Genomic DNA, 12,331 nt, shown 5'->3' on the forward strand with positions numbered 1-12,331 from the left:
ACCCAATTTCTCCGTGACTTATGCCCTGCTTAATTCCCATTACTGTGCACACTGAAGCCTTATCAGGGAGAACAATAGGCTCGTTGTCACTGAGGGCAAAAAATATGAGCGGGCCTGTGACAGTGTGAGTGCAAACTCATGACTTCAACTCCCCGAGTCCTCCCGGTGACCTCCGCGCTCTTGTAGGCCAGTCGGAGGCTCGGCATCAGAATACCAAACTTAATTTTGACCCCCTTTCAGTTGAATCAGAAAATTGGATCTTGTTCTTTTCATAAAAACGAGCCCCCCCCCACCAAAAAAACAAAAAAAATACGGAAGGAGGGAGCGGCTCCTCAGCCATAAAACTGTCGCTGTGATATGTCTCGAGCAGTGATGATCCTCAGTTCCTGCATGCCCCCTCTCTGCCTCCTCCACTCGCTCGCCGCTATCTCTTCGTTTCAATTATATGTTTCTCTGCTCTTTTAGACAAAGAGTAATAAAGCTATAAATCGTGTATCCAGCAGAACGTATGGACATTCTGTCTCTGAACTGCTGTTGAAACTGCCATAAACCACCCACAAAGTCAAAGATAAGGATTTACAGTTATTTAACATCATCCATGTCCCCTAAATCACCCTGATAAGAGAATTAAGTGATGGCTATAGGTTCTTTGTCCTCTAGCTATTGATTTTTTTTTTTAACCGAGAGGGCCGGTGCAATGTTTTTATTGAGCATCCTATTTGCTTTTAGCTTAGGAGTGGAAATGGAGCTATTTGCTTTGTTTTATTGAACTACAGGATCTGCACCGAATTAATTCATCTAATAACTGAGCCTTCGTGTTGTCGTTCTTAAATGTATAGAGTCACAAACCATTGCGTGGTTGAGGCCGGGCAGCGATAAATGAGCTCCTCGGAAGGCCATTGAAAGCAATCGTTATGTATTGTCAGGGCCAGTTTGTTTCTCTTGCCATTTGTTTTTGTTTTACGTAAGCTATGATTATCGTGCTCTTTTACATTCTTCTACTAACCCGAAATGATCGTTTGTTTCCAGCTGCCCCAGACAAAGCACATGGTTGGATTTACAGGAAGACGTCCATCTTCAACAGTAATTGGTATTAATATCAAATGCAGCAAATAATCTGCTTGTTAAAGAGCCCATTGTTTCCCTAAGCCTGGAGTATATGTCCCTCTTAGCGCATAATGTCCCAGTTTGAACAAAGACGTGTTTAGCTTAGCGGAAGTTAGTCACTCATTTCAGCATGAAAACACTTATGTCAGTGCCTCCGAGACGGCAAAGCTACAGCCACTCACATTTAATGATTCAGTTGCTGTTTCGCTTCAAGTTCGCGACCCCGGAGCGATGATAAATGTCAAGCGCAACAATATCCCGCTAACTAGACATGCCACTGCCAACCAATCATCTTGTTATTGACTGGACAAGCTGTAATGTGACTCTAAATGCTACGTTACGGCGTATTTATCTGTGTAACCATGTGCGCCAGTTGCTCGGTGTGATTCAGTCGGGTTCATTTTGCTCAGGGCGCCGTGTGTTTCTACTCCAGATCACACAACAGGCACTTAAGGCACTTATCTGACTGTGTGTCAATACTGCTATTAATCATACAAATGTCACTGTGGAGGGAACAGCTCAATTGAGTTGTGAAGCTCAGGCTATAGAGGGCATTTTCAGCCTTTTTATGTCTGATTCTATATGTTACACTGGAGGTTTCCCATTATTGGCTGCACATATTCATATATGTCTCATTTATGGTGTGAACCGGACGTGCTGGTGTTGTGCTCAGTGCTCTTGCCTCACGGTTCCAGCTTGATTTGGCCTTTTTCTGTGGAGTTTTCATGTTCTCCTGTGTTTGTGAAGGTTTTATTTAGGTACTTCGGTTTCCACTTACAGTCCAAAAACATGCCTTTAGAGTCATTGGTGACTGTAAATTGTTCATAAATGTTGAGTGTTAGTGTCTCTCTATGAACTCTACATGAACTGTGACGGACTGGCCACCTCTCCAGGGTGTAAGTTTGCTCATTGTCGGATGGGACAGTCTCCAAACACCCTCCCGCCCCATGACCCCGAAATGGATAAAGCATTAAAATAGATTAACAGATGGGCTCAACCTTATTATTATACACTCATCTACAACTTAATTATGGCTTTTTGTACAGTTTAATGTGATCCAGTCCAGCAATATAGACTTCAATGGACTGTTCAGCTTTACATTAGATGTTCTGGCAGGTTTTTATTGATATACATTAAGATAATTAAGTCCTTGGACATACGTGATATACAACAACACACATCAGAAATGAACATAATAAAAAAAAAAAAAATGTGTATTCTATATTTATATTATACAGTCCCAATGTTGTTCTTATCCATATAAAAGGCAGAATCAATAAGAAAATAGACTGATCATCACAATTCTTAAATTTAATCACATGAGACAGGAAACAGACATTATTAAGAAAGCAGGAATGTCAAAGATGGGTTAATGCATGATTATTCTGTTTTAGGCAGATATGAAAAAGGAGGAACACTAAAAAAACTGAACTCAAAACATACAGTATGTGGAAGAATATTAAATAAAATGTCATATTAGTTGCAGACTTTTTTCATTTTAAACTTTTGCACATTATTGCACATAGTGCACATCCTGTTTTCAATGACTTACATTCTTGAAATGTGAGCAAGACAATCCCATCCCTTCTTTACTAATCATCAAGTACTAGTTGGATTATATTTTAACGAAGAGCATGCTCTCCTATATTCATCTCAATTTGCATTCAGTCGCACTGCCTTGTCCTTATTGCTTGACACAGTGATGCAGTTGTTAGCGCTCATCTGATTGTGAGAATGTCCCCCGCTTCGAGGTTGAGTTGGGCTTGAGTGTTTTTCACTGGATTATGTTCCAGATAATTTTATTTGAGGTTAATTAAGGCATCTAAATTGCCCCATCAGTGTGAATATGAGTGTGTGTGTCTCTCCTTGGTTGCTGGTGATGGACTGTTCAGAATGAACTTTGTTTTGCCTTCACCCATAATCAGCTGGGATCGGCTTGGTTGCTGCACGAGGTGAATAAAGTGTATATGAAATGGATGGACAGATGTTCTTAAGTTTCATTATTTTTGCCTCAACGTCAGAAAAGTGTTGAGAGTAGAGTTGAAATCTACCCTTGTCAAGTATTTCATTGGCAATAGAAATAAACTTTGAAAAACAATTTTTTCGCTGCGATCAGATAAAACCTTTTGGTTTAAAACTGACACCACGCAGTCCCACACTGACATGTGTGATGGAAGTTATTTATGATGGTTTGGAGCTGCCGGGTGGGTGTCATACTGCTGTCATATATCACCTCCAGGCAAACCTAAAAGACCACTTCCCTATGTTTAGCCTGGTCAGGTTTTATTTTGGTTCATTTTGTGCACAGACCTCCCAGTTTGTCCGTCCGATATAGCATCCGGAGTCCATAACAGGTGGCAACATGGCAGCAGCACTCACAGTGAACTTTGCTCTGTCATTAAAATATTCCTTGAAACAGCTGTCACACAGTCTCACTGAGTTTAAACCGCAGTAAAACTTTTATTTATCATGGTAAACACATACTATGCTAATCTTAACAATGCTCTATGTTTATCAGCAGGTTGCAAACTTTTTAACAACGTCAGCTTATGAAAGAACACCATGTTACTCAGAGTGAAGAAGCAGATCATCCAACGGTACAGCTAACTGAAGAAATGCACCGTTTCCTCACTTATAAATGATCTGCAGATCAAAGCGCAGATACAGTGAGAGACATGAAGGGAGACCTGCCAGTCAGTGTTGCATGTTGTTGCCATAGAAGGTAAAACACCCCAAATTGATGTAAAAACTTTGAAAAGAAGATAAAATGGTAATTGTGATTACAGCCGCATGTCTACATGTATTACATGTATTACAATGTATGAATATATAATCATCACATGCGCTTGAAAAAATAATTATCAGATCCAGTGACAGATATTTAACAGCTTGATAATGAGTAGTTTTCGATATGCGGTCTTTCTGTTACGCCCGACCCTCTGAGAGTAAAGAAAATGAGTTTGACACTCCTGAATTAACGAGCATGAATAAAAAAGTATCTGTAAACATCACTTTAGGGTGTTTTTAGATTCCATTACCAGAAGTTTCTGGTTAATAAAATCATATTGGTTAATTTTGACAGCTCATTCCTGTTATAGAAGTACCGTATGTTGTTGTTTAATATAGTTGGAGGTTGTTTTTTTAAAATAAATAATACCATATTGAGACAGCTGGAATATTTGTGTTAAGCTGACCACATAATTTACCAAAGTTAGAATTTTAATGCCAAACAATATTGAAAGTCTTTGTACATTATTGCCATGCAAACGCAACAAATTATTTACAGCTAGTTGTTTTTTTCATTTCAACTTCCTATAATTGAACAAAGACTGTAAATCAAATGATATTCAAAACGTTGTACATGGCAGCGTACCACATACAGTTCCACAGTTGAAGACGACCATGCTCTCACCTATCAGTCAACAGTGAAAACAAAAAGATTTCAAAGTCTACAACAATATTACCAGGCAGGAATTCAGCTCAAATTTAAAACTCCCAAACAAATGAGATTGGGAGAGTCTCCGGGGTGTCTTCTAAACTTTGCTGCTCTCATCAATCACTGATATTACCATGCGAGTCCATACAGGACTTGGACAAACTGCTTCTTTAAGCATTTCTCCGGGAGGCATAAAAGTGTATTTATGGTCACCACGGGCAGGTATAAAGGAAGATTGGCAAACATGAAAATCAAGTCCTCTCCCGGGTGCCATCGAGCTGTGCTCAGCTGCGTTAAATCATAGATGGAAAGAACAACAGTCTGGTGGCACAGCGGTCCGGCCTGACAAAGCACCGCCCTGGGCCTGCGTTTTACATTCTCTTCAAAGCCTGTTATTGGAGTCAGTGTTTTGTCTTCATACCTGTTTTCAGCTCTGTAATGAACTTCATTCGTCTTATCCCGCACATCAATGAAATGCTCCGCTTTAGAGTCGCAGTTTACTGCGTGTTGCACAATGCCGAGATTTAAGGCTCCTGAAGATCCTGTTTGTGCACTTAGCTGATGTGGGATTGATTTCTTTTATGAATATATGAATCACTGAAGGTCATTACTGAGCTGGACTCTTTCATTAAATTGAGCTATGCCTCCTGCTTAAACACAAGGGTTTCTAAGAGCAGTCTGCTAAAGATGTAGCGTACCTCTATGGGCATTGAAAAACAGCAAAATGTAACGTATAGCTTCATTTATCCCACCAATGCCCGCCATTGATCCTCAGTCGAGAAAGTCGCTGACAACATTCTCAAGGAGCCTTTTAATAATTCACATGCATACAAGACGTTGTAAATATACTTATAAGTGAACGAGCACAATCTTGTTATTTGAACGAGTATATCAAGACCAGTAGAAAACTGTAAATGTAATGATGCACCTGTGCACACATATAAATGCCAGTGTACCTTTTAACGCCTTCAAAAAAAATCCCTCTAATTGGGAGGCTTATAGCGAATCGGTGCAAGTCGCCCGCGCTAAAATATTCCTCACACACACATGGGCAGTATTGACTTTTCAAATAAAAAGACATTAATGTAGATAACAGCCATTCTGAATCCTCATTAGTCACCGGTAATCTGGAAACATGGGCGATATATTAAGAGTGGTGTTCGCAGCTAGTCATTAAAGGAGAAATAAAAGACAAAATAAATCCAATCTTGGAACGCCTGCGATTAATCATGTTGGCCACTGCTGGCTGGCTGCTTAACAGTTTTATTGAGTCATTTATGCTGGTTTCCCCGATAATCCATTTATTCTGAATAATGCCTCCCTTCATGCTCAAAGTGCTGCGTTCAGGTGATACCGCTATAAACGGCATTCACAATCTTTTTTAGTCTTTTCCCCCCTCGAGACAAACATATATCACACAATTATACATGAGGGCTGACAGAAGAACAGTAACAATTGCATATTATTCACGAAAGCCTTTAATGAAAGTGTTAATTAAGTATATTTTCAATTATTTCTTAAGGGGATCATAAAACAAGATATTATCGTGAATAATTTACTGCAGTGTCTAATTAGGGTTTTTTTTTTCCATGCAATGCTTACATCGGAGAGCAGAGAACTTCTAAACAAGAGGCACAACACATGCAGGAAGGTCTCCTGGTGTCTCTGGAATAGTTTACAGGCCTGCGCATGATGTCATGCGATGTGAGACAATGGAGCGATAAGCAGTGATTAAGATGTTCCAGTGTATAACACGAGGGAGGATCACATGCAGTCGCTGTGGAACATAATCCCCCCCCGGTCCAGACTCCTGAAGTGGCTCTGTCAGCCGTGCACCTGCACCTCGGGGAGCTAAAGAGCCTCTTGAGATATGATCGGAAATGCCGGGACCCAGAGTGGCCCCGACCCCACCTGACCTCGCCGCCCCTCCACCCCGGGAAGCTCCTGGTCAGTGTCCACACGCGCCGAGTCGTACAGGAGGCCCCGTCAGTAACATCCCAGTATCTGACTGAGGGGGGGGGGGGACTGACTGAAACACTGAGCAGTAGAGCTGCTGACAGTCATGCATGAACTTCTCTGTGGATATGAAGAGTCTGTTTTCTGGCCTGTGTTTGCTATACATGCTGGCTGCTGTGTTCATCATTCTTTCAGTCATGCAATATGGATTATTAACGGGGAGGCGACGTACTGGTGACACACGGGTGGTCATGAAACAGTCCTGGGAATTTACAAAGGAATTATTGAAAGAAATCTTTAACATTGTGCGCTTTAATTAGCAGCGGCATTTCAATGGGCGGCTGGAGAGTCGTCGGTCGTATTCTCGTCTCTTCCTGTCAATGTGTGGAAGTGTCCTTGGGGAATGTGGCTCACAACCGTGGTCAAGCAACACCTTACTCTCTTTGAGAATAAGGAAATGTAACTGATCATGTAGGACACGTTGAATGTGCTGCAGCAGTGATAATGATTATACATTAACTCAGTAAAACCTATTCACCTGTTATTTTTACCAACGAAGTTGGCAGAGAGGGATGTTATGTAGGCATGCAGGCAGGCTAATGGCAAACATACTGGCGATGCTAACTTGGCTCTGCACACAAACGTGGCCTTGGCGAAGCTGAGCGCTCTACCGATATCTGTCAGTCATTTTGTTTTGAAAAAAAAACAACAACAAAAAAAACAACCTCTAAATAGAAGAATGACTGGAAAAGAGTATATATAGTTTTTTAGCACAGAATGATTTTTCTATAACTTGAAGGTATCTTTTGGTGATAGACTAAAAACAAACTGACATATTAAATTGAAATATGTACATTTCCTGGATGGGTAGCTTGTAGCTGTCTACCATTTCCCGATTTCACTGTAATGTCATTATCAGATGCCTCGGCACCACATTCAACAGGATTCAGTTTCTTGGGCTCAAACTTCAACTTGTACGTTTTGAAGGGGGTAGATAGACCGAAAGACCCTCTGTGTCTCCACCAGCAGTGTCAAGACAAAAGATAAGTTGAGCAAACACACTGGAGCAACAGCCACTCAAATATTTTCAGCAGATTTTAATGAAACTTGCTGCTCAGTTGGTGGAATATCTCATTAAATAACAAAATTAGAGTCTCACGCATTAGACCGCAGCTGTTACTTTGCAAGCCGAAGGTGAGCGGCTTGTTGCCGTTCAACGTGAGCCGATGCACAGTTATATATATTTAGCAGTGCAGATTTTGAGTGTTCTCAGTAGCGCCTCTGGAGACCTTCTCACAAGGTCTTTACTGAAAGCCCGAAGCCTATCAAGTATCCTGGGCAGCACCAGTCCGAGCACCTGACGACATGGTTCTGCAGGGAGTTACTGCTGTCACAATAAATCAGATACAGACAGGATACAGTATAATCACGCCGGTGTCCCGTTTCACTTGGCCTCTCTCTCTCTCTCTCTCTCTCTCTCTCTCTCTCTCTCTCTCTCTCTCTCTCTCTCTCTCTCTCTCTCTCTCGAGCACTTCGGCAAACTCTACAGTGCACGTTACACCACAGCTATGCACATGCCCGCAGTGCTTGATGGTTGACTGGAGAGGAATAATCCACGGGAGATAACATACAAAGAGCTGTTGATGGTTTACGTTGCAAGTCTTTTATTGCACACAGTGACGTATTGCGCTGCCAGTAGCTCCCTTTATCCCTCAACCTCCCTTGGCCTGATAGTCGACGGAGTAAAAGCACGTCTTTGAGGGAGAAATAAGCCTGGAAGGTCTGTTTTATATCGGAACATGTAGCTCATACCTTACATGCAAGGCGTTAAAGACGTGACGACGTTTGAGAACAAAGTGCAGCGCTCTGCAGCCGTACGAAGCCCACACTTCAAAACCAAAGTAAACTGAGACGCCTGAACTATCAGAACGAGGCCCCGTGTTGTGCTTATATCTCAGCCTCCCCTCTCTTCATAAAGATGAATCATAATGTCTAATTCGCGCAAATTACCCAAACATTATGTAGTTCTCTCATTTTCAACACTGTTTAATCTGTGTCTGGAGTATTCGCTGTCACTTCATGTTGCAAACACTCCTTTCACTCTGGCAGTTCATTGTCTTTTGATGGGCCATAAAAGGCTTGTGCTTGATGGATGATAACTCGGGGCGTCTCTCTTTGTTGTGGGATGTGACGACTGAGTGCATGTGAGATGTGAGGAGAAGATGCGGTGTGAATGGGATATGTCATTGATGTCTTGAGCTGACACTGAGGCCCTAAGCACCGGCTTTGATCTCTATGACTGATCGTAAAGCAAACACAAATAAAAGATTCCAGTGCGTTTCAGTTTCCACCGAGAAACTTTCACTGTTTTTTTTTTTTTCTCAAATGTTTTTTCCAAGAGGTTTCTCAACCAGACCTCAACGAGCCTCTGCAACAATTTAACGTCAGACAAATTGGGAACGGTGTTTCCAGGAAGCCAGAGAGCGCCGTGGCTTCTACCTGTATGCAAAACATGATTTATCAAGAGGAACGGCGGATCATGTCATTGCCTTCTGATCCAGTCCAATAAATACTGAGTGCTCTGTGTGCCCCGGACTCCCCGCTGACCTCACAACATCTGCTCAGGCACTTACTACTTAATATATTAGCTGTTAGAACAGGGCAGGTGTTTTCAGCCAGGGAACATGGAAACCAGATTGTGCCTCCGGTTCACGCAGTTGAATTAAAATGAGTCACAACCAGCTCTTCCCATAAAGTGAAAACACAAATAATGTTGTGGCATGGAGTGCAGGTGGGAATATTTCATAGGTCTGCTGGATGGTGGCAGGAAAGCTGGGAAATATAATGGACTGCAGCTGGCATGAGGAAACCATTATGGGGTAAAGATCCCTCTGATAAATATATAAATCACTGTTATTAAAAACAAAGGCCTATTTTACACTACGAATTGCTGCACAGTATATTGCAGCCATTTGTTCCTGCTGTGCAGCTTTCGGTGTCCACATGAGGCTCTTTGAGCCGCTGCTTTGATGTTTAGTTAACCGTCTGAGCGTGATGGGCTCCGTGGCCGTTGCATTGCTGATTATTTACAAACAACACACTGCACAGGTCCAATCCTGCTGTTGCTCAGGATTACAGGCAGACACTTATCAGCAAATATTTAGAGCTTTAAGGTGCACCTATTATCAACTCAAAGGCATTAAAAATTTATTGAAAGGCTACCCAAGGAGGGAACTTTAACCGAGGTGATTACGAAACATGTGATGAATAAGTGCTGCGATGTTGAGAATCAGTCTGCTGATTAAGGCTTAAACACTGAGCTGGGGGCTGTAGAGGAATCCTCTGAGAGAATAGTTTGATCATTGCACAAACATTATCCGTCTTCTATTATTGAATATGATGTGTGCTTGTTATTGGTCATATTCCATCATTTCCTTCATGTTGTATATTCATATAGCCTGTAGTTGTGTTTCAATCTCATGGAAATCTTAAGTTTGCTTTTCTGGTTTTCATTCTGATGATTGTCACAATTATATTTAGATTATTTAGACTGGGCGGTAAAGCTCATGGTTGCGTTAATCAAATATATTATATCAGTGCATAATACAGGCAAGTCTGTTAATCAGCTTTCCATTTTGATGGCTTAGATTAGGGATAGCAGGTATTTTGCGGCAAGTCTGTTAACACAACAATCAAGCATTGCACAACCTCTGGATTCAGTGGTTTGCAGTGTCGAAACTTCAAATTGGTCATCTGTCCAAGATGTCTTCTGACATTCTTGGCTTCTGGAATCTGTTGTGCTTTAACTTTGGGCTACAGGCTCTGAAACTAATATAAAAGATATAGATATAAAGATATATGGCTACTAACATTTTTGACAAGTTGCTCTGATCATAATATGAAATAGCCTTCTGTATTTCTGAGTTCCCGCTACATGTGGCCAAATGTTTCGTGCCTTGAAAGATGTAAATAATGTAATAAAAAATCCACTGTGATCTGGAAGTCTGTAAATAACTGACTCATTAGTGGCACAATATTGTTGCATTTGCAGTTATTTTATTCAATTTTCAGGTTTGTCATGTGTTGTAACTTAATAATGTATGAATACTTTTTTGCACTAAACAAAGACATGGATTTCCAGTTTTAGTCATTCATAGGCGATAAAGTTATTATTTACTGGTCCAGCCTACCTGAGGTTGGAAAAATCCCTCGTTGTATTAGTTATGATTTGCTTGTAACTTGTAAACAAAAGTTTGCTAATAATAAAAATCCCTGTTTACATGTTTGTTGCTGAAAGATCAAAAAACAAGGTCCTACAAATTCACTAAAATCTTATTACTATGTGTGGCAAGATATTTCAGCTTGAAACCAGAGTAATATGCTTGAGGAGGTTGTTTTTTGTTTCATTGAAAAGTCGAAATGAATAATCACGAGGTGACAGTGGTGAACCGAGTACAGAGCAAGATCATTTTAGATTGAACACATTTGCACCAGAAACAGTTTTAATACTGGCTGATTACTTGTTAAAATAACAACAACGTGTGTTTTGGGTTAAACAAAAACACACTTTCCAGTCATGAGTGACCAACAGCACTTTTTTTTTACACCGGACGAAATAGAGACTTTTGTTTGCTTGGTTTTGGTATTTGGCCATTGGAAGGGTATTTCTGATATTTTTCCTCGTAAAAACTAAAAGTGTTTCATATGCAACCCCAGTCTGTGATGGATCATTGTTTTGGGTCATTTCTTAGACCTCCATTGACGCCCTCAGACTTTTAACAAGCCAATTTTGATCCCAACTGTAGCATTGGGTAAACGTTCCTACATTATTTTGAACACATTGTCGTGTGATTTGAGTAAAACCCCACACATAAAGTCTCTCTGCCAAAAAAAACCCCAATAGTGCCCTAAATCTCATAGCTCAGGCTAAAAATACTTTCCAAAGGCACTATGCTCACTTCTTTAAGTTGTATTTGTTGCATTTACATTTTGAGTTTTTGGGTCTTGATCATGATCACCACCGACAAGCAACCTTTGAGTGAATAACTCAATGTTAGTTTTGGACTTTCCCAAATATTTATGGCCAATAATAATAATAATAAGAAAAAAAAGACTGTCACCAGCTATATGCTTCAGGGTTTTATTAATAAAATAACGATTACCCCTCAAACGTGAAAGAACACACCACTGACTTTAGCCAAATTCATGTCAAGTTTGGTCACGATTCAGTCATAATAACTAAAAGGCAAACAAGAGCCACATACAGCACTCCAAGCCAATTTATAAGAAAATGCATAAACAACTGCTTTCATAGGCTCTTTTTAACGACATGTGAAGCTGATATAATCTGCAAATACTCTTGTTATTGCTGTACGGCATTGAACAATTACAAAGACGTTTTATTCAAATATATAAAGTTCGTTCTTCGTATTAAATCATTTACTGTAATGTCTGCGCTATAAGTGTCCTGTCACATTTTGGCCCTCGGGTAGTCAAGGTGAGTTTCTATGGTCGTAGTTGAGGTTTATTTATGAAAATCTAAACTTTCCCCCTTACCTACAGCACACACTTGAAACATAAATCTAGCACATGTATCTCATTATTACTTGTCACAGTGATTTTACCAGTCAAAATCCTTATTATTATTCATTGAAATATTACTTTTTTTGGACCCTCTGTAACTTCTGTCAAGCTCACAGTAAGGTTAAGAAATCATAAACATAGCTGAGAATGGCTGTGCAGTCTGCACTGGGGCTCACCTGTGTGGGTGTAACACAGACTGAAACCACATTTCAATTCTGCTGTCAGTGGAAAAATGAGTAATGTGCTGCA

This window comes from Blennius ocellaris (genome assembly GCF_963422515.1).
Source record: "Blennius ocellaris genome assembly, chromosome: 21".
Taxonomy (NCBI): Eukaryota; Metazoa; Chordata; class Actinopteri; order Blenniiformes; family Blenniidae; genus Blennius; species Blennius ocellaris.